This window comes from Protomyctophum parallelum (assembly GCF_964188405.1).
Source record: "Protomyctophum parallelum genome assembly, chromosome: 1".
Classification (NCBI taxonomy): Eukaryota; Metazoa; Chordata; class Actinopteri; order Myctophiformes; family Myctophidae; genus Protomyctophum; species Protomyctophum parallelum.
The window spans coordinates 5,386,916-5,410,699 of record NC_139697.1 but is presented as its reverse complement, the minus strand read 5'-3'; the positions used below and the strand labels follow the sequence as shown (position 1 = coordinate 5,410,699).

General features: G+C 46.0%; 1 protein-coding gene across 2 annotated transcripts in view; it reads right to left on the bottom strand.

Annotated features, from left to right (window-relative positions):
* Positions 1–23,784, bottom strand: part of gatad2b (GATA zinc finger domain containing 2B) — a 66,501-nt gene that overhangs the window by 37,718 nt on the left and 4,999 nt on the right. The window lies entirely within an intron of this gene.

Here is a 23,784-nt window from a genome sequence, read left to right as displayed (position 1 = left end):
CACAGAGTTGTGAGCTTGTACATCGGCAATTTTTTTTATTTATTTTTAGGGGGAGGGGGGTGGTGGGTGTCACAGGCGAACAACACCTTTGCACACCGAAGCCTACAACATCAGCCTTAGAGGGGAGAGGAGAGTCACATCGGCGGCGGTCTCCATTTGCTGAGAACAAAAAAAGGAGTGTTAACACCCCAGTGCAACCTCTCCGCTCATGTCTCCACCTCCCCTTAATCCATTCTGAACGGGCACCCATTTTGGTGTCAGCATCATGTTATGCTTTAGCTATTTAAAAATAGCAGACCTACAAGCTCATATCGCGCCACTGAGTGGCGCGATATGAGCTTGTAGGTCTGCTATTTTTGAAAAATCGAAGAATGACTTGATATTTTTTAGAATCTGATCTCAGGTCAGAATGGGTTTAATCAGACCAGTGTGTGTCCAGTGGAAACCTCGTATGAATCTGATCTCAGTTCAGAATGGGTTAATGAGAGACAGGAGAAGGGAGGCAGGGAGTGCGGCCACGCGCGTCGCTCAGCGGGCGTGCGGGCGGCAGCGCGCACCCCCAAAAAACAGCGACACAATGGCCACGGACGGATGCCTCCCCCCCCCCGCCAATCAGGGTGGGGGGTGGGGGGGGCTCGATGGTTGTTGCCCCCCCCCCCCCCCCCAAGACCATATTTTTTACATAATATAATGACTGTTTCAGTCAGCTGCTAATGCAAAAAAGAAAAAAAACAGTGGCTCTCTTCTCCTATAGAGCCCCCTTCACCCCCCATAACCCCGCCCCCCACCCCAAACCCGATGCCCCCGCTTACTTACACCCCCTTCCCTCCCCTCCCGCTCTGACAAAAAAAAAAAGACCCTCCCTCCACTTCCCAAACCCCCGGCCACACACACACACACACACACACACACACACACACACACACACACACACACACACACACACACACACACACACACACACACACACACAAAAAGGGCTTGCACACGCGTACTGAAGGACACACAGCCTGGCGGCTTTGGGCACAGTGCCAGCCAACACATGCAGCAGCAACCAGGGGTAAAGGGGGAGAGAGACAGAGAGAGACAGAGAGAGAGAGAGAGAGACATAGACACACACACGCACACAGACGGCAAGAGGCATGGAGAGGGAGAGGGGAGGGGAGGGAGGAACACTTTGAGACTAGAACAACATGGCTTGGCCACCGCTTCACGTTTTTGTATTCTGTAACGTTCGTATATATTTGATCCTCTCGTCTCTCGTCTGTCCCGAGTTGGCCGCGGTGGCGGCAGAGAGAGAGAGAGAGAGAGAGAGAGAGAGAGACAGAGTTGAAACTCCAAAATCTGCCACCGACAGAAAAGAAAAGGAGGGGGGGGGGAGGGAATTCCACAGCAACATGCACACAACGTGCACGCACGCGCCATACCTGTAAATCATCTTGAGTTCGGCTATATCGTTGGGATATAGTGGAAACCTTGTGTGGCCAAAAACAGTTACTTTTTTGCAACGATTATTACTATACAGATTTTAACATTTAAGAAATAGAAGTAGGCTAGTTAAAATGGCCTATCTACAATACCATCACAACATGCTGCATCGTGAGGTTGTCGATCAGCTATTTTCACTCTTTTTTTGAGCGACAGCCTTGTGTAAGCGAAGTAGGGCGCCAACATATGAAAAAACAAAAACATGTTTTGAAGACAATGGAGATGACGTTTTTGCACGATATTTGGCTGTAAAAGAGAGTGATGATCTGTAAGCGTGGCGGGGCCACCATGGCGGGCATGGCTTAAAGGGCAAGACTATACTTTGGTAGAGTTTAAGTTTGTGCTGTGATGCACAAACAAATCAAAAGTAATTGCTCCATTGATTAGAATCTGACCATTTAAAACATGCTCCTCGTCGACTTATATTGTATGGTGAAAGCCTGTCTTTTATCCTGTTTATAGTCTCGCTTTGCCAGATTGTTGCCTCCTGCAATTTTCAAATGCTTCCGTCATACAGTCCGGAGACAGGAGCTCTGATCATGAGCAAGCCATAAAAACGGAAGTGAAGCCTCCTCCCCCACTTCCGTTTCGTCTTTATAGTCGCGCAAATTTATCCTAATATAAATCAACATCATATACAGCTTGTGGCTTAGCAGAAATGGAAAAAATTAAAATTAATTAATTAATTAAAATATATTTTCGTGAACCGAAATGGCAGCTTCTGGATTTCTGGAGGTGTCGTTCCAGACTCTATATAATTCGGAGATTGTGGGATAGTTGTCTGGCTACGCGAGACTATCCCGTTTACAATCATAAACAAAGCTGATTCTGATTCAACATAGAACACCATGCCCAAACCCAGCACCAATTATATCCACTGATCCGGATCTCCAAATAGTGAACAACAGGAACAGGAACAACAGAACACAAACCTAAACCAAAGTGTTCTTCATGCCCTTTAAGTGAAAAGAAGATGTGACATTAGGCATTACTCCCCCCCCCCCCCCTTCCAAAAAAGAGGGTAGAATGATCAATGACGAAAGGGATGTACAATTGTACATGGCCTCTCTCTGCATTCTGCTACAGCGCTGTGTGTGCGTGTGTGTGTGTGTGTGTGTGTGTGAGAGAGAGAGACTGTGTGCGACTGTGTGTGTGCCTGTGCCACAAAGGAGAGGTGTGTGTGTGTATTATGTGCCCCTCCCCCACTACACTCCCCCCCAAAAAAAATATGCCTCACTTCTTGTTGTAAAAATAAACACACGCTTGGAGCGTTCTGTTGGGCCCCTGCCCTGTTTTAAGTATCCGATTCCTGACAGAGGTGTGCAGCTTACAACTGCTGTTTTTCTGCCCTTGATGCATTTTATGTACAGTGTGTACGGTACAGCATCATCCTATCCACAAGTGTGTCAGCGTGTGTGTGTGTGCGTGTGTGCGTGCATTTAAAAGGAAGACGCCAGCTCTCTCTCCTGACATACAGTATACTAGCATGTCATAATGCCAATCCTTAGTGCCCCCATCCAACCATCCGCCCATCACACGCACGCACGCACGCACGCGTCGCAACACACACACACGCACTCTCTTTATGTGTGTGCCACAGATAAGCTCCGATCAGATCGGAGCTTAGGAAAATGTCCAGTTTCTCTGCATGCCCTCAAAGGTAACGCAATAAGGCATCCGTGGCTGGTATATACGGTGGAATCTGCAGCTCATTTAACGCATCGTCTGATCATGACAATTCATTTGGCTGATGGAACACATTGCGCACACGTGCGTGTGCGCGCACACACGCACACGCACACGCACACACACACACACACACACACACACACACACACACACACACACACACACACACACACACACACACACACACACACACACACACACACACACACACACACACAGTGAGGTGAGGCACAGAGCATCCAATCATATAATTTACATGTTTTAAGCATGGTGTGTGTGTGTGTGTGTGTGTGTGTGTGTGTGTGTGTGTGTGTGTGTGTGTGTGTGTGTGTTGTTGCCAGGCTTATCTCTATGCTGCAGAGGAGGAGAGGATGGAGGGGTGCTGCCGTCATGCCATCCCTGGCTCTATAAGGCAGTGATTTTCAAACACTAAGATTTTAATTATATAAAGATGTTTTTTTACACACATATATATACATATATATATATATATATATATATATATATATATTATAGGCCTATTATGTAAAAAAATAAAAATCTTTAAAACCTTAAAAAATGCATATATTTTTTGTGATACCGATAACCAGGACTACCGTCTTTGGTAATTCCGTCAATCCAAGCTGGGGCACAATCGATTGATCATTAATCTGAAAATGCACGCGGCCCACCCATCAGAGAGGGATAGGGAGGGGAGGGGGGGGGGGTTCAGGCCCACCCATCAGAGAGGGATAGGGAGGGGGGGTTCAGGCCCACCCATCAGAGAGGGATAGAGAGGGGAGGGAGGGGGTTCAGGCCCACCCATCAGAGAGGGATACAGAGGGGAGGGAGGGGGTTCAGGCCCACCCATCAGAGAGGGATAGGGAGGGGAGGGGGTTCAGGCCCACCCATCAGAGAGGGATAGAGAGGGGAGGGGGGGTTCAGGCCCACCCATCAGAGAGGGATAGAAGGGGTTCAGGCCCACCCATCAGAGAGGGATAGAGAGGGGAGGGAGGGGGTTCAGGCCCACCCATCAGAGAGGGACAGAGAGGGGAGGGAGGGGGTTCAGGACCACCCATCAGAGAGGGATAGAGAGGGGAGGAGGGAGGGGGTTCAGGCCCACCCATCAGAGAGGGGCAGAGAGGGGAGGGAGGGGGTTCAGGCCCACCCATCAGAGAGGGACAGAGAGGGGAGGGAGGGGGTTCAGGCCCACCCATCAGAGAGGGATAGAGAGGGGGTTCAGGCCCACCCATCAGAGAGGGATAGAGAGGGGAGGGAGGGGGTTCAGGCCCACCCATCAGAGAGGGACAGAGAGGGGAGGGAGGGGGTTCAGGCCCACCCATCAGAGAGGGATGGAGGGGGGGAGGGGGGGTTCAGGCCCACCCATCAGAGAGGGATAGAGAGGGGGGGAGGGGGTTCAGGCCCACCCATCAGAGAGGGATAGAGAGGGGAGGGGGGGGTTCAGGCCCACCCATCAGAGAGGGATAGAGAGGGGAGGGAGGGGGTTCAGGCCCACCCATCAGAGAGGGATAGAGAGGGGAGGGAGGGGGTTCAGGCCCTCCCATCAGAGAGGGATAGAGAGGAGAGGGGGGGGGTTCAGGCCCACCCATCAGAGAGGGACAGAGAGGGGAGGGAGGGGGTTCAGGCCCACCCATCAGAGAGGGATAGAGAGGGGAGGGAGGGAGGGGGTTCAGGCCCACCCATCAGAGAGGGATAGAGGGGAGGGGGGAGGGGGGGTTCAGGCCCACCCATCAGAGAGGGACAGAGAGGGGAGGGAGGGGGTTCAGGCCCACCCATCAGAGAGGGATAGAGGGGAGGGGGGAGGGGGTTCAGTCATCATGCAGTCCTTGGCCAAACTCCCAAAATCACAAATCTGCAGCTCCTCCTGCCGATCCAACGCCGCTGATTTACCCACAATCCACTTCATTAATCCTTCCCCCTCTCCTCCTGCTCCTCGGTATAGCACACGGAGCAGGTTGTTAGGTGACAAAATGGCAGCCATGCTGCCGTCACCTCCACTCCGCAAGCCCCCTTGTCGTCACCACACAAAGAGAGCTGTGTTTGGCATCGCCGACAGGTAGAATAATAATGCCCTTCCCTGATAGAACCCAAGACAAATAGGAGAGCAAGACTCCCCATCTGTGGTTTACTTCCTTTATCTGAGGCCCCTTTCCTGACCTGAGATCAGATTCATACGAGGTTTCCGCCGGACACACACTGGTCTGATGAACCCATTCTGACCTGAGATCAGATTCTAAAAATGTCAGTCGTTCTTTGATTTTTTTCAAAAATAGCAGACCTACAAGCTCGTATCGCGCCACTCGGTGGCGCGATATGAGCTTGTAGATCTGCTATTTTTCAATAGCTAAAGCATAACATGATGCTGACACCAAAATGGGTGCCCGTTCAGAATGGGTTAAGTGACATTTTTGGGTTTGTTGCGTTTGTTCAGTAACAACTTCAAGTGTTTGTTCAGTAACAAGGAGGGTTGCACGATGTCAGACAAATCAGGATACCCATTTATCCAGTTCCAATTTAATTTATTTTTATTTCTTTGTGTCATCATCACATCCAATTTCACTTGTTTAATCTGTATCCTGTCTCTATTCGGAGTCCTCTATCCTGATTGGATAAAATTGGTACCCCAACCTGAAAATGCATTTTGCTGTTTCAAGAGCTGGGAGAGACAAGGAGACTCCTGTTAGGCATTTGGGCAGATGCAGACACTGAACAAACACTAAGTACTAGTAAAATAACTACTACGACTATTACCACTACTACTACTACTAGCTTGAATTTATATAGCACCTTTCATGAACCCAAGGACACTTTACAAGGTACCAAACAACCAAACAAACAAAAAACAACAACGTATGCCATAAGATTGAAAGAATAGCTGTATATATATAGCACCTTTCATGAACCCAAGGACACTTTACAAGGTACCAAACAACCAAACAAACAAAAAACAACAACGTATGCCATAAGATTGAAAGAATAGCTGACTTTTCAAGGCAGCCTTAAAAGAGTCCAGTGTTGGAGCATGGCAAATCTATTTGGGAGAGAGTCCCACAGGGTGGGGGCTGCCACACTGAACACGTTCTGTCCCCTAAGGTTTGCTCGTCTGCCTTGGGGACAGAGAGGAGGTCCAAGTTTGTAGAGCGCAGGTTTCCGCGTCACAGGAGGTTTATGGAGGAGGCCAGAGAGGTAGTGTGGAGCCAGGCAGGGCGTTTTGACATATAGGTGAGAACGAGGAGTTTGAAATTGATGCAGAACTTGTCAGGAAGCCAGTGTAGTTGTACTATCATCATATAGAGCTATTTAACAATTAATTTAACCAAAGAAAACCACTTACCCTACCTTGCTAACTTTAGCATTGACTTTCCAACACAAAATGGCTTTTTTTCAGAGAGACAAGAGAGAAAATCTACCTTGTTAAAGACCTTTTGTCTGTTCCAGCGACACTCTCTCACGAGATCTACAGTAGCAGCACCAATGAAGATCTTGTGTACCATTCTGGCTGTACTACAATAGCTCAGCTGAAGGCGTTCTGCCAGGATGCGGCCTGGTATGGGAACTGTACTGCCCGAGAAAAGATCAGCCTACACAGTGTAGTGGGATCGGCAGAGCGCATCATGGGAGACGAGCTCCCCGCACTCCAGGAACTGTACATAAAGCAGTGTGTAGTCAAAGCCCAGGATCTGTACATAAAGCAGTGTGTAGTCAAAGCCCAGCTTTGACTACTTCGACACAAACTCTGGGGGAGCCTGGGAACCTCTTATAGTTTTCCCATCCAGCTATTATAATAATAATAATAATAACAATAATAAGTAAATTATAAGGGATTGCATTTTTATAGCGCTTTTCTACGCACTACATGCTTACTCAAAGCGCTTTACAATGGTCCATTCATTCATACATCGCGGGAGGTAAAGCGGCGAACAGTCAACGCCAACATCCGCACTTCCCACATTCACACACCAATGGAGGCAAGGTGGGGTTCAGTGTCTTGCCCAAGGACACGTCGACATGTGGACAGGAGGAGGAGCCGGGATTCGAACCGCCGACCCACGGATCATTGGACGACCTGCTTTACCTCCTGAGCCAGTGCTGCCCCAATACCGAGTATGAGTCATACACGTATGGATGAACAGTGTCATGTGTGGTGTGACATTACGGAGCTTTAGGCGGTGACACTTGACACACTATGAGGGTTTGTGACAGCCGGGTCACACAGGGTCAGTATGGAGCCATGTCTACTGATGGTTAGGGCAGTCCACTGCCACATGTGTACACTCTGAGTTAAAGTAACTTTGATTTAATATAAATTGGGGTCCCAGAGATAGAAATGCAATTAATGACCATAGCGTATAATTCAGGTCAAACTGGGGCCTTTGAAATTCATTGAAAATCACTGCTGGAGCCGTAAAAAACCTTCTCTTATGGGGGTCCCTGGCATGTATTTTGAAATGGGGGTCTGTGGGCTAATAATGAGTGTTAATTTGGGGTCCTTGACGTGAAAAGGTTTGGGAACCACGGGGCTAGGGCTGTCACCATCATGATGTATTACTTGACGATTAGGGCAAGTGAGGACAAGTGATATTTTCTTGGTCAAATAGAAACGCTTTGTTAATAGATTCACATTCTTCTGACACTTTACACACTTACAACAGTTATAGGGCCTGTTCCAAATTGTAACAGGCCTAGAACTGTTGTTAAGTGTAATTTGTGATTGCGGAAAAAAAAATCGCAATTATTTGTGTTCCAATAAATCGTGACAGTCCTAACAACGTTGGTTCTCAAAAGTGGAGTCCGGTGAGGTCCTTGAGGGGGTTCTCCATTCAAATTAGTTAAAGGAGTAGTTCACCCAAAAACTGACTTATTTTCTATCAATTACACACCTCATGAAGCCTTGAATGGTTTCTTTTCTCACCTGCACACACTTTTATTGATGTTACCTTTTTTTGTACTGTTTTTATTGTGCGAATAAACTAAATTAAACAAAGAATTCATGGAGATTTTTCATTTGTCGTCGCATTCCCTGAGCCAATGATCTGTTGACTGGGTCAGAGGTCAATAGTCTCCTACCGGAGAATACGCAGGTAGGGGTCAAATTATATCTCCATGAATTCGAGGCTTCATGGGTGTTTACTGTTTAGTTAATAGAAATGAAGTCCGTTTTTTAAGTTGTTTAAGTGAAATACATTACTAGTAATATGTTCATTTTAATATTAAAGGGTATAGTTCACCCGTGGCTTCCGCAGTTTTTCATGTTAGCGCTGATGATGTTCTGCAGCCTCGCCGTTGTCAGAGTCCAGAAACAGCTCATTCCATGGAGATGGAAAACAGCATGAAGAGGAAGAGCATTCATTACCATCTGTGTGTGATCACGGTGTAATTTGTGGGAACTGTCATTATTTGGTGCTTTATGAAAATATTTGTTGATCAAGGCCTGTTATTATTAGATGAAATGGATTTAGTTGGAGCCATCATTAAAAGTTAAAAGTTTAAGCCGGTTAAAAGTTGTGAATGAACATTTCGTGCGCAGTTCAGTTCAGCAAGTCATAGACCGTGGCACATGACGAGCATGCGGAAGCACATTCTGACCTGAGATCAGATTCATACGAGGTTTCCACTGGACACACACTGGTCTGATTAACCCATTCTGACCTGAGATCAGATTCTAGAAATGTCAGTCGCTGTTCGATTTTTCAAAAATAGCAGACCTACAAGCTCGTATCGCGCCACTCGGTGGCGCGATATGAGCTTGTAGATCTGCTATTTTTCAATAGCTAAAGCATAACATGATGCTGACACCTAAACGTGCGTTTTCAACCCAGCTCTGTGGTTTCTCTTTCTGTGATGCGATATGGCCCGAGAAAACACACGGACATTATTGGACACACGACATTCACGGAGAAATACGGAGCAGCATGAGGACACATGACTTTCACAGAGAAACGGACAGACGTGGGTCTCCTCTAGCGTCAGGTCAAGAAAGATTATGCTAGGATGCTAGGAGACGGATACAGGCAGACTTTCTTTATAAATAAAAACTACTCTGGTCTGCCTCTATGTTATCAGATTTACAAAAATTACACTTATCTCAGATTCTGGTCAAAACAAGCTATATTCAACGGCCCATAACTAAAGAACCGATGATCGCGTTTACAAAATGTATTTTCCGGGTGAAAGAAAAGACGATCGTTCGCCCCTCCAGAGTAGACGACAGCCTTTGCGAGTGCGACTGTATATAAGGTACAGTAAAAACATTGAAAAACACTGGGGGTTTGCGGAATAATTAATTAATACTGTAACCTGCCAATCAATGTATTAATACAATATAACACATACAGTTGGGGTGGTCATTGAGGTGTCATTTCAGACAAAAATAGAGATGGTAAAAACATAAACATTTTGAAAATGTTCCTATAATGAACACCAGGTAGGAAGTTAGGAAGGCCAGGTTGAAAGTAGTTAAGAAAACACCTCTATTGCTAGTAGGGATGTACCGATCACGTTTTTTTTTTAGTTTTTTGTTCCCGATCCGATTCCTATCATTTCAGATATTTATATCTGTGATATGACACTTATGCCATATCACAATACAATGTCCAAAATCACAGCGGAAGTTACGGAATCTCCGTGAATGAAACAAGTGTATTGCGTCTCTGCCTGGTTGTGACCAGGCTTTTCTCTTCCCAGAGGAGACAGTCTGGGACCGAGGCTAGTTTAATATCATGATATTAATATAACATTGATACTAGGGATGTCACCATCACATTTTTTTGCTCCTGATCCGATTCTGATCATTTGAAAATGATGTGATTGGCCCCAATTTCTGATCACGTGATTGCACCGGGACAATATATATATATACTTACATTTTATGTGACAGCATATGTGCTATATATTATAATATAGCACATATGCTGTCACATAAAATGTAAATGGAGGGGTATGGATTAAATTACACCCTATACGGTTGATGGGAGTGCCTCAGGCCTTCATACTAGTGACCTTTGTTATTGTGGGGAAAGCATTTTGGGAAAATATCCGGTTCCATTAGCTCAATGGTAGAGAATATATGAACACTATCCAACATGGAAACGATTATGATAATTATGTGAAACAATCGCCATTATCTTAAATAATTGTAATTAGACTATTATGGAATAATTGTGACAGGCCCAGAGACGATCTCAGATTATAACAGGCCCCTGCAATTTGGGGGTGTGGCCCACGGCAGAGGGCAGCTAAGCTCATTGGTTGATTCACTAATTGGAGGTAGGGTTTGTTCTGCCCGCGCAGCGCATCAGGCAGGCAGGCGGGCTGCTGGGAATAGGACCACTCATTTGCATACAGCCAGTTTCTGACACTAATGAGACCAATTAGGAGGATGGCGCCCATGGCAACAGACTTGTAATTGGTTGGCTGTGAGCAACAGAATGCAGGTTGTGTGTGTGGTGACTGGTGAGATGGTATCTGTTGTGTGTGTGTGTGTGTGTGTGTGTGTGTGTGTGTGTGTGTGTGTGTGTGTGTGTGTGTGTGTGTGTGTGTGTGTGTGTGTGTGTTGTGAGAGAGAAATGGATGAGCACTGCTGTTCTGCTATTCTGGAATGCTGGAAGTGAAAGTGATATTTTTTGGTTCAAGCTAGCTTTTTAGTTTTTAGTTTTTTTACGACTGGGAGGTCGGGGTACAATTCCCACGTTGGGTCAAACCAAAGACTAGGCCTATAGACATTGGCCTCAATGCCTCCCTGCTTGGCACTCAGGGGTTGGACTCAATGCCTCCCTGCTTGGCACTCAGGGGTTGGCCTCAATGCCTCCCTGCTTGGCACTCAGGGGTTGGACTCAATGCCTCCCTGCTTGGCACCGAGGGGTTGGCCTCAATGCCTCCCTGCTTGGCACTCAGGGGTTGGACTCAATGCCTCCCTGCTTGGCACTCAGGGGTTGGACTCAATGCCTCCCTGCTTGGCACTCAGGGGTTGGCCTCAATGCCTCCCTGCTTGGCACTGAGGGGTTGGACTCAATGCCTCCCTGCTTGGCACTGAGGGGTTGGACTCAATGCCCCCCTGCTTGGCACTCAGGGGTTGGACTCAATGCCTCCCTGCTTGGCACTGAGGGGTTGGACTCAATGCCTCCCTGCTTGGCACTGAGGGGTTGGACTCAATGCCTCCCTGCTTGGCACTGAGGGGTTGGACTCAATGCCTCCCTGCTTGGCACTGAGGGGTTGGCCTCAATGCCTCCCTGCTTGGCACTGAGGGGTTGGACTCAATGCCTCCCTGCTTGGCACTCAGGGGTTGGATTGGACTCAATGCCTCCCTGCTTGGCACTGAGGGGTTGGATTGGACTCAATGCCTCCCTGCTTGGCACCGAGGGGTTGGATTGGACTCAATGCCTCCCTGCTTGGCACTCAGGGGTTGGATTGGACTCAATGCCTCCCTGCTTGGCACTGAGGGGTTGGACTCAATGCCTCCCTGCTTGGCACTGAGGGGTTGGATTGGACTCAATGCCTCCCTGCTTGGCACTGAGGGGTTGGATTGGACTCAATGCCTCCCTGCTTGGCACTGAGGGGTTGGACTCAATGCCTCCCTGCTTGGCACTGAGGGGTTGGATTGGACTCAATGCCTCCCTGCTTGGCACTGAGGGGTTGGATTGGACTCAATGCCTCCCTGCTTGGCACTGAGGGGTTGGCCTCAATGCCTCCCTGCTTGGCACCGAGGGGTTGGATTGGACTCAATGCCTCCCTGCTTGGCACTGAGGGGTTGGCCTCAATGCCTCCCTGCTTGGCACTGAGGGGTTGGACTCAATGCCTCCCTGCTTGGCACTGAGGGGTTGGATTGGACTCAATGCCTCCCTGCTTGGCACTGAGGGGTTGGATTGGACTCAATGCCTCCCTGCTTGGCACTGAGGGGTTGGCCTCAATGCCTCCCTGCTTGGCACCGAGGGGTTGGATTGGACTCAATGCCTCCCTGCTTGGCACTGAGGGGTTGGCCTCAATGCCTCCCTGCTTGGCACTGAGGGGTTGGATTGGACTCAATGCCTCCCTGCTTGGCACTGAGGGGTTGGATTGGACTCAATGCCTCCCTGCTTGGCACTGAGGGGTAGGGTTGGGGTTAAGTATGTAATATACTAGCGTCATGTCCAAGAGTGTAGTTGTACAATGTACATACATGTGACATACTAATGTCATGTCCAGGGGGTGTACTTATACATCACACTATAGAGTTATTTATTTAACATTGTTTTTAATGAACACACACACACACACACACACACACACACACACACACACACACACACACACACACACACACACACACACACACACACACACACACACACAGTGAAGAGAGACAGACAGACAGACAGACAGACAGACAGACAGACAGACAGACAGACAGACAGACAGACAGACAGACAGACAGACAGACATCTCTGGTGTTCATTAAACAAGACAACAGCTCATTGTGGCCGTTGCCATGACAACTGGCCTGTCTATTTTTAAGTCGTGCCACTAATCAATTCCCGTTCTGCTGTCGCCCCGGGGCTGTGTGTGTGTGTGTGTGTGTGTGTGTGTGTGTGTGTGTGTGTGTGTGTGTGTGTGTGTTTTAGGGATGAGGGCATAAGGAATATGGGGGTGGGGCAGCGAGAGCAGGAAAAAAGAAAGGGTGAGGGTGTGTGTGTGTGTGTGTGTGTGTGTGTGTGTGTGTGTGTGTGTGTGTGTGTGTGTGTGTGTGTGTGTGTGTGTGTGTGTGTGTTAAAAGCCCAGAGTGAGACAGACAGACAGACAGACAGACAGACAGACAGACAGACAGACAGACAGACAGACAGACAGACAGACAGACAGACAGACAGACAGACAGACAGACAGACAGACAGACAGACAGACAGACAGACAGACAGACAGACAGACAGACAGACATAATGGTGTAATCTCAATTAGCATGAAGAAATGCATAATTGTCATAATCATTGATGATGTAATTTGTCCATGCCCAATGGAATATTTGCACATGCTAATAAAAAAGTATTTAAATATGGCTTTGATGCATCATGTCAGCATCATGTTATGCTTTAGCTATTTAAAAATAGCAGATCTACAAGCTCATATCGCGCCACCGAGTGGCGCGATACGAGCTTGTAGGTCTGCTATTTTTGAAAATTCGAAGAGCGACTGACATTTTTAGAATCTGATCTCAGGTCAGAATGGGTTAATCAGACCCAGTGTTTGTCCAGTGGAAACCTCGTATGAATCTGATCTCAGGTCAGAATGGGTTAAGTAGTTGTTTTCTGCATGCACATGCATATCAAGCCCTATATCAAATGCACATGCATTTCCCAGCCCTCAGAGCGGCTGGGAAATGTTGAAGCTACCCCAACTGGCCAAAGCTGGAACTGCATGATTCATGGATTGAAAAACAAAAACAAAATCACAGTATGCAGTATGGGTATATTGGGGGCCTCCATTTTCAATTCATCAGGAGGGTGAAGTACATTGGCACTTTGGAAAATCTATAGGATTGTCCAAAGTTCCAATGGAATCCTATAAAATTATATTGGAATCCTATAGGACTTTCTTTTTTACTATATAGGGAATGGTCAATGCCCGCCGTGTGCAAATTCGGATCAATTTCTCCAGCCAGCGAGGAGCAGCAGGGTTAGGACAGACAGACATATCTTAGTCGAGACGCAGTGTCGCGGTGTCCCTCTCCTCATTGTTGGTTTCACAGATGAAAACACAGACTAACCAACTGTTTGTCAGCGCAGGATTAAACACAGCAGTAAATCAATGTGCCGGAGTCTATTGTATATAATCCAGACAGTACATGCAGTACAATGCTGGAGTCTACTGTACAATGCAGCCAACACTCTCTCTACCTCTTCCACACACTGTGTACCAGTTACTTGAGTACCATACTTAACCCATTCTGACCTGAGATCAGATTCTAAAAATGTCAGTCGTTCTTCGATTTTTCAAAAAATAGCAGACCTACAAGCTGATATCGCGCCACTCGGTGGCGCGATATGAGCTTGTAGATCTGCTATTTTTAAATAGCTAAAGCACGACATGATGCTGACACCAAAATGGGTGCCCGTTCAGAATGGGTTAAAAGGACAACCTTTTTTCATCAGCTTGCAGAGCTGATCAATGATCAGACTTTCTAGTCTAGTCACGTGGTCTAGTAGCGATGTAGTGGCGAGGTTTTCATGATTTGCTGGCACCTATAAGCCAATGGGAGACTAGCCCTATACAGCCAATGGGACGCTAAGCCCAACGGCCAATGGGACACCAAGTCCACTCTCCTCCCCCCCACCATGACTAGAGACTGCAAACGATGTCTACTACAGACGTCAGGAAGCCACACTAAACACTAAACGATGTCTACTACAGACGTCAGGAAGCCACACTACACACTAAACACTAAACGATGTCTACTACAGACGTCAGGAAGCCACACTAAACACTAAACGATGTCTACTACAGACGTCAGGAAGCCACACTAAACACTAAACACTAAACGATGTCTACTACAGACGTCAGGAAGCCACACTAAACACTAAACGATGTCTACTACAGACGTCAGGAAGCCACACTAAACACTAAACACTAAACGATGTCTACTACAGACGTCAGGAAGCCACACTAAACACTAAACGATGTCTACTACAGACGTCAGGAAGCCACACTAAACACTAAACACTAAACGATGTCTACTACAGACGTCAGCAAGCCACACTAAACACTAAACGATGTCTACTACAGACGTCAGGAAGCCACACTAAACACTAAACACTAAACGATGTCTACTACAGACGTCAGGAAGCCACACTAAACACTAAACGATGTCTACTACAGACGTCAGGAAGCCACACTAAACACTAAACACTAAACGATGTCTACTACAGACGTCAGCAAGCCACACTAAACACTAAACGATGTCTACTACAGACGTCAGGAAGCCACACTAAACACTAAACGATGTCTACTACAGACGTCAGGAAGCCACACTAAACACTAAACACTAAACGATGTCTACTACAGACGTCAGGAAGCCACACTAAACACTAAACACTAAACGATGTCTACTACAGACGTCAGGAAGCCACACTACACACTAAACGATGTCTACTACAGACGTCAGCAAGCCACAGTAAACACTACACGATGTCTACTACAGACGTCAGGAAGCCACACTACACACTAAACGATGTCTACTACAGACGTCAGGAAGCCACACTAAACACTAAACACTAAACGATGTCTACTACAGACGTCAGGAAGCCACACTAAACACTAAACGATGTCTACTACAAACGTCAGGAAGCCACACTAAACACTAAACACTAAACGATGTCTACTACAGACGTCAGGAAGCCACACTAAACACTAAACACTAAACGATGTCTACTACAGACGTCAGGAAGCCACACTAAACACTACACACTAAACACTAAACGATGTCTACTACAGACGTCAGCGAGCCACACTACACACTAAACACTAAACGATGTCTACTACAGACGTCAGGAAGACACACTAAACACTAAACGATGTCTACTACAGACGTCAGGAAGCCACACTAAACACTAAACACTAAACGATGTCTACTACAGACGTCAGGAAGCCACACTACACACTAAACAATGTCTACTACAGACGTCAGCGAGCCACACTAAACACTAAACATTAAACGATGTCTACTACAGACGTCAGGAAGCCACACTAAACATTAAACACTAAACAATGTCTACTACAGACGTCAGGAAGCAACACTAAACACTAAACGATGTCTACTACAGACATCAGGAAGCCACACTAAACACTAAACACTAAACAATGTCTACTACAGACGTCAGCGAGCCACACTAAACACTAAACATTAAACGATGTCTACTACAGACATCAGGAAGCCACACTAAACATTAAACAATGTCTACTACAGACGTCAGGAAGCCACACTAAACACTAAACGATGTCTACTACAGACGTCAGGAAGCCACACTAAACACTAAACGATGTCTACTACAGACGTCAGGAAGCCACACTAAACGATGTCTACTACAGACGTCAGGAAGCCACACTAAACGATGTCTACTACAGACATCAGGAAGACACACCAAAGGTACAATATGCAAGAGAATGGAATGTAAGCGGATATATAATGACTCGAGTCATTTCTTGTTTTTCCTGCTAAAATAGCCTAGCCGGTTTCAGGGGTCATGATTTTTGTCTCCTTCAAAATATCAGCACTGGGTGCTATTGGGTTAAATATTCTTGGTTAAATATTCTTGGCATAAAGTGAGTTAAGGGGCCACTTCACCCCTTTTTCAACCATATCTTATTTTAGTGATGTTTGGGAGACAAGAAACACTTTCCTGGGGGTTTTTATGTGGGTAATTTGAGTTTTTATATATTTTAGTATTTCATTCATTCAAACCTTTATTTATTCTCGAGAGAGACATTGAGGTTTCCCCTCATTTGCAGTGTCGTCGAGGAGATACAGTACAACATAATACAACATTTTCAAAGCAATAAACAAAAACAACAAAACAGAACAGCAACATTTCCCCATTTTGATCCATTAATACATGTTTAAAAACAGTTGCAGACACTTGGGGGTAAGTCTGCAATCAAAGATTTAAATTGACCGTATGTAATGGGAGAGCAGATCTTTAACCCATTCTGACCGGGCACCCATTTTGGTGTCCGCATCATGTTATGCTTTAACTATTTAAAAATAGCAGATCTACAAGCTCATATCGCGCCACCGAGTGGCGCGATATGAGCTTGTAGGTCTGCTATTTTTGAAAAAATCGAAGAACGACTGACATTTCTAGAATCTGATCTCAGGTCAGAATGGGTTCATCAGACCAGTGGTGTGTCCGGCGGAAACCTCGTATGAATCTGATCTCAGGTCAGAATGGGTTGATTTAAGCTGTAAGTCATTCCACTAAAACAAAAGGCTGTTTTCCCCAGCTCTGTGTTTACATTTGGAGCCTTTAGTGTAAGCCAGTGACTGTGCCAGTGTCCTATTATATATGTTACAGGATTCCAATCCAGCAGAGCTTTAATATACAATGGTAAAGTCCCATCTATTGCTTTAACCCATTCTGACCTGAGATCAGATTCATACGAGGTTTCCGCCGGACACACACTGGTCTGATTAACCCATTCTGACCTGAGATCAGATTCTAAAAAAAATTCAGTCGTTCTTCGATTTTTCAAAAATAGCAGACCTACAAGCTCGTATCGCGCCACTCGGTGGCGCGATATGAGCTTGTAGATCTGCTATTTTTCAATAGCTAAAGCATAACATGATGCCGACACCAAAATGGCATGCCCGTTCTGAATGGGTTAAAAATAAATAGATACCAATGTTTATTTCGCCTGTCGGCCAAGGAAGGCCAGCCCACTCTGTCATATATATAGGACGCAGTGATGAGTTCTATAAGGTTCACCAGATATAAATCGCAGAGCTGAGTGATAAACTGCATGCATAGTTGGGTCTCACTGCTGGATTACTACAATGACCATAATGCTTTGCTGCACTCAACCCACCTTGTGGAGAGGGATTCAGTATTTTAGCTGTGACGTGAGCGCCCCCTCCTGAGATACTTCCGGGTCCTACTTTTGTGTCGCTTTTGTGTCCCCATAGAGTTATACTGTGACGCTCCGTCGGACTAAATCTGAGACGAAAACAACCACGAAAGTCTCATTTTACCGCTTTCCTCGCAACAACAAAGCTGCGCTTCTCTCCAAAATCTGGCTGTGACAGGCCGTCTGCCCCACATGGAATACTATCGCCATTTTATTTGATTGTGTCAACTAAATCCTCATTAATGCAAACTAGATTCAACATACTCAAGCCTGCACACATTGTAAATATCCCCCGAAATATTTTACCGAGCAAATGCCACCTTCAATAATAATGATAATAATAGTCTTTATTGTCTCCACATCATATATTTTTGTTGTCATGGACACTTGTACAAAACATTAATAATTCTACTCGAGTTGGAAGCATTAAGACCCATTTTAACCCTCTATGGCTTCCTTTCTGAAAAATAACGTCAATTTAAAAAGATTCACGCGTTTAGATATTCTATTTTACAATGGGATGCGGACGGGAGCTGGTGCCACTTGGACCCAGACGTAACGTAGCACTACAAAATGACGTCGGACTTAAATACTGAATAGAGCTGTCTTACTGAGACAACATGTAGTCCAGGAAGGAAGTGAGAGTCTGTGAGACCAGTGTCCATGACATCACTGGCACTTTGAAATAGGCTACTAAAATATCTAAAAACACGTATTACACACATACAAACCCCCAGGAAAGTGTTTCTTGTCTCCCAAACAAAGTATGACAAATCGGTAGTTCTGAAACTGTTTTGAGCCAGAGACCTCGGCCTAATCTTAGATGTATTGTTCAGTGTTGTTAACCCATTCTGGCCGGGCATCCATTTTGGTGTCGGCATCATGTTATGCTTTAGCTATTTAAAAATAGCAGATCTACAAGCTCATATCGCGCCACCGAGTGGCGCGATATGAGCTTGTAGGTCTGCTATTTTTGAAAAATCGAAGAGCGACTGACATTTTTAAATCTGATCTCAGGTCAGAATGGGTTGATCAGACCAGTGTGTGTCCAGCGGAAACCTCGTATGAATCTGATCTCAGGTCAGAATAGGTTAATAATACATTTCTCTCTGAAGAACAGATTCTGATCTGCTCTACTGAATGTGTATCTGTTTTTACACCGTTTGGGTAGTTACCTTATCCCCTAACACTGGAGTATGAATATAGGCTCAAAAGGGGAGAAGTCAAACCAACTTCCTATTTTTACACAAAAAGGAGGGCACTGGTGCCCCAATATTTGTAACCAAATGGGTTCCCAGATTGAAGACCCACAGACGAGAAGATTTGTGTTAAATCAAATCCAAAATTTCAACATGTGAGCTGTGTTCTTGAAATATGGACATACAAAAGGTTTCACAACAACGTACTGGCTGACAATGGCATTAAAGTGTAATTTCAGTGGTCTATTAAACAGGCAGAAATGTGACGGTATGTTTGTGCCTTTGTGTCGCTCAGACGCCACAGCCACACACCATGTCACTCCTATAAATTAGCCTCATGTTCCTTTAAAAAAAAAAAAAAAAAAAAAAAAAAGACAGAGCCACAATTTGCTTTTTTTTTTACCCAGGGTACAGAGCAGTCAAAACGTACGCAGCAAAGAGAGCCAGTCTAAGCCGGTTTGTAACCTCAGGGTATGGAATTATCTCTTAATATGTAGCCGTTAGTGGTAAGAAAAAAAAAGAAGAAAAAAACGTCACACCATAGACACAGAGAGAGGGGGGGATGGGGGAGGGGCAATTGAGGAGCCCCTGTGCTTTTCAGGCGCAGAAAAGAGGGAAAATATACGCCTTGTGAGGCGCTGATTTTTTTTAAACCTGGCACCTTGACAAAAAAAAAGGGCTCAGTGCGGAACTTCAGACCACAGGGTGGGGCGTAGTGCACGTTGTTTAAACATTGAAAAGGAAAAAGAAGAAAGAAAGAAAGAAAGAAAGAAAGAAAGAAAGAAAGAAAGAAAGAAAGAAAGAAAGAAGGAAGAAAAGAATGAAAGAAGGAAAAGAAGGAAAGAAGGAAAGAAAGAAGGGAGGGGGGTGTTGGAACTTGAGACATGAATTAAAAGACTATAAGAGAGAGGAGATGTGAAAACAGGGCTTGAATGTTGGCACAACAAGGTAAAGGAGAGGTACTCCATGGCTGACTTTAACCACGCTGCACGCACCGTTTTATCTACAGACAGCTTGTAGATCTTCACCACGTTGCACATTGTATTATACCTCTCAGCGTGTATACCACATAAAGGCGGCGAGTCCCGGGTTCGATGCCCGAGCCTACCGGACCTTTGTTTGACACAGCAGAACTCATCTCATACCCATAATTCAGTTTGATCGCAATATATATGATATATATATATATAATATGATCTCCTGTAGATTACTTTCTGCATCAGGTACTCCTGTGTGACCGTGTGTCTGTCGGTCAAATCAAGATGACACGCACGCACGCACGCTCACACGCACACACACACACACACACACACACACACACAATGTTGTAGATTTCAATTTCCACTATATACTATAGGTTGTTGAATAGAACAGGGCGCCACTTCTTTTCTGTGGCCCTATTACGGTCCTTTGAATGGTGTCCTCAAGCCCGATATAGGCTGCAAAGTTATAAAATATGTCGGTCATTTGGTGCGCTCTTATTTCACTCTACACAAATTGATTCTTCAAAAATAGCAGATCTACATCTCACAATGTGCTGCAACGCAACACATTGTGAGCTTGTATAGCTCGACTGTTTTCGGCGAACGTTCCACCCAGAACAGGGACAAAAGTGGCATTTTAGGGTTTATTTGATTATCGCGATGGATGATATCGTTAATCCAAAAAGAAATTGCCACAGTAATCGTGACATGTAATTTTCATAACACACACACACACACACACACACACACACACACACACAAATAATTGACTAATTGGATTGCGCGCGTGGGAACGACTGCACTAATTGACTAATCAAAGTCAAATGCACATGTGTGATTCTATTAGCTAGAATTAGCTGGGTTATCCCTGAACAATGTCTCAAGGAGAGGTTTGTCTGTTAGCCTGAGGTTAGCTCAGTCTGACCCATACCACTGCTACACACTCCCTGACCACTGTGGGAGTCAACACAATTCAAGATGGACGACGCCTGTGGTCAACGGCAACGTAGGTCAAACTACAAGCATATACTACAAAATAAAAGCACTTACTGCACCTTAACCACATCAAGGACCCCAAATTGTATTTGACTGCAGACCCCCTTGAAGGGCTTTGAGCAACTAGTTGACTATTCAATATAGACAGTGTGTGTGTGTGTGTGTGTGTGTGTGTGTGTGTGTGTGTGTGTGTGTGTGTGTGTGTGTGTGTTAGGCTGCGCAACAGTGACACTTGGTTGTGAAAACCAAACCAAACGATATTTCGTGACTTACACTTACACCACCTTTAAAGATTCGGCAACTCGCAACACACTAAAAACAGTAAGACATGCAGCACAGACACAGACAGACAGACTTGGGAACTCCTTCATCCCAAGCGACCATCAGACTATACAATGATGTTGGCCCCGGGTAGAAGACAGAGTTAACCCATTCTGACCGGGCACCCATTTTGGTGTTGGCATCATGTTATGCTTTAGCTATTGAAAAATAGCAGATCTACAAGCTCATATCGCGCCACCGAGTGGCGCGATACGAGCTTGTAGGTCTGCTATTTTTTGAAAAATCGAAGAACGACTGACATTTTTTTAATCTGATCTCAGGTCAGAATGGGTTAATCAGACCAGTGTGTGTCCAGTGGAAACCTCGTATGAATCTGATCTCAGGTCAGAATGGGTTCGTCAGACCAGCGTGTGTCCAGTGGAAACCTCGTATGAATCTGATCTCAGGTCAGAATGGGCTTTGCCCTCAATGTCCTCATTACCACTAATTACCTACAAAGAAGTGACACCAACAGCCACAATACCAGAGACGGAACAACGATCAGGTACTACACACGTATAAAAAAAATAAAACATGGGTAGATTCTCCTTTTGCAGATCAGTGTCATCTTCTTTTTTTCTTTTTTCCTTCTAATTTTTTATCCCACAATTTTGCAACCCAGTGTCAATGATCTAATGTAACACTAATGATCTAATGTACACTTCCTCTGCCAACCTGGGGGGGCAGCGGACTGACCTCATGCTCCTTTCTATGCATGAGGAGTCCAAGCTGCTTCTTTTCACCTGACAGGGGGGAGTTTCCCCAGGCGGATGTAGCGCGTGGAAGGAACACGTTATTCCGACCAGTTCCTTTCCCCTCCATCAGGCTGGCCAGGGGGAGGTAGTTTAGAGACCAGGATTACTGCATGTTTTTTGTGTTACCTACCCTAGGGTACACGGGGAGAACATGCAAACTCCACACAGAAAGGCCCTTTCACCAACCCCCGCCTCGGGTATGGGCACTGGTGACGCGGAGATCACTGTCATCCTTTAAAACAGGCCTAAAAATCCACCTTTCAGCAAGCCTAAGGGAGTTATTTTTCATGTCATGTTTATGAATTGATTGCATAGGGGCTAAATGGAAACAAGACCGCAAGTGTATTGACTGTTTTCCATTTCTGTCTAACCAGTAAGATGCCTGAGGGCGAGAAGCGACGGAGGACGCGTTCACGCATCCGCCTGGGTGACAGCAGACTGCTGGGCGAGCGCTGGCGCTTTGGAATGGGGGGGTCGGATCAACATATCTGCCTGGGTGACAGCAGACTGCTGGGCGAGCGCTGGCGCTTTGGAATGGGGGGGTCGGATCAACATATCTGCCTGGGTGACAGCAGACTGCTGGGCGAGCGCTGGCGCTTTGGAATGGGGGGGGTCAGATCAACATATCTGCCTGGGAGACAGCAGACTGCTGGGTGAGCGCTGGCGCATTGGCATGGGGGGTCAGATCAACATATGGAATTAATTCTGCACTGGCCATATATGGAGAGTGTCTTGAGTGTACAGGGTTTGAAGAGGACCCCGATTGACCAACCAATCACATAAATTCAGTTGTTCATGAGATGATGTATGATGATGTATAATGATAAGACCGCCCCTCACTTCACATGAGGCACAATTTTTATTTACAATCTAATAGTATGTGGGGCGCCCGCTGGCTTAGCATATAGGCGCTTGCCTGACAGCGTGTCACAGGTTCGAGTCCCGATGACCTTTGCTGCGTGTCATTCCATGTTTCCTGTCTCTCTCCACTACATCCTGTCAATAAAGGCAGAAAAGCCCCAAAAATATTTTATGAGGTGAACAAAACAAATTTCCTTCGGGATTAGATTAATAAAGTATCCATCCATCCAGATGGATCACTGTACCGGGAAGCCAACCAATCAGATTGCAAGGCTGATTGTCATGTGATGTCACCCTGCCAATCACGTTGCGCTCACATGCGTTGTGTGTGGAGCTTCCTCCTCTGATGTCTGTGAAATGTTTGAGGGGGGAGGGTGTCTGTAATTAAACTTCACAGGGAGCCATTCATGCAGTCTGACACACACACACACACACACACACACACACACACACACACACACACACACACACACACACACACACACGGTAAATGGTGCATTTATATAGAGCTTTTATCCAAAACGCTTTGCATAGATTGTGCATTACATTCACCTATTCACACACACACACACACATTCATACACCGATGGCGGAGGAAACCACGTAAGCCACCGCCGACCTGCACATTGGGAGCATTAGGGGTTCAGAGTCTTGCTCAAGGACACTTCAACACTAACTCTGGGGAGCCCAGGATCGAACCGGGAACCTCATGGTTCCCATCCGGCTGCTCCTACCGGCCACTCTACCCCTGAGCCACTGCCGCCCTCAAGCCAGATTCCATCATCTCTGAATGCTATACATACTGTAGCGTCTAGAAGTGAACGCTGATGGCAGAAGCTGGGCACAGGCACCCAGGATGCACCGGTCGGTCGGTCGGTCGGTCGGACGGACGGACGGTTCAAATGCTTT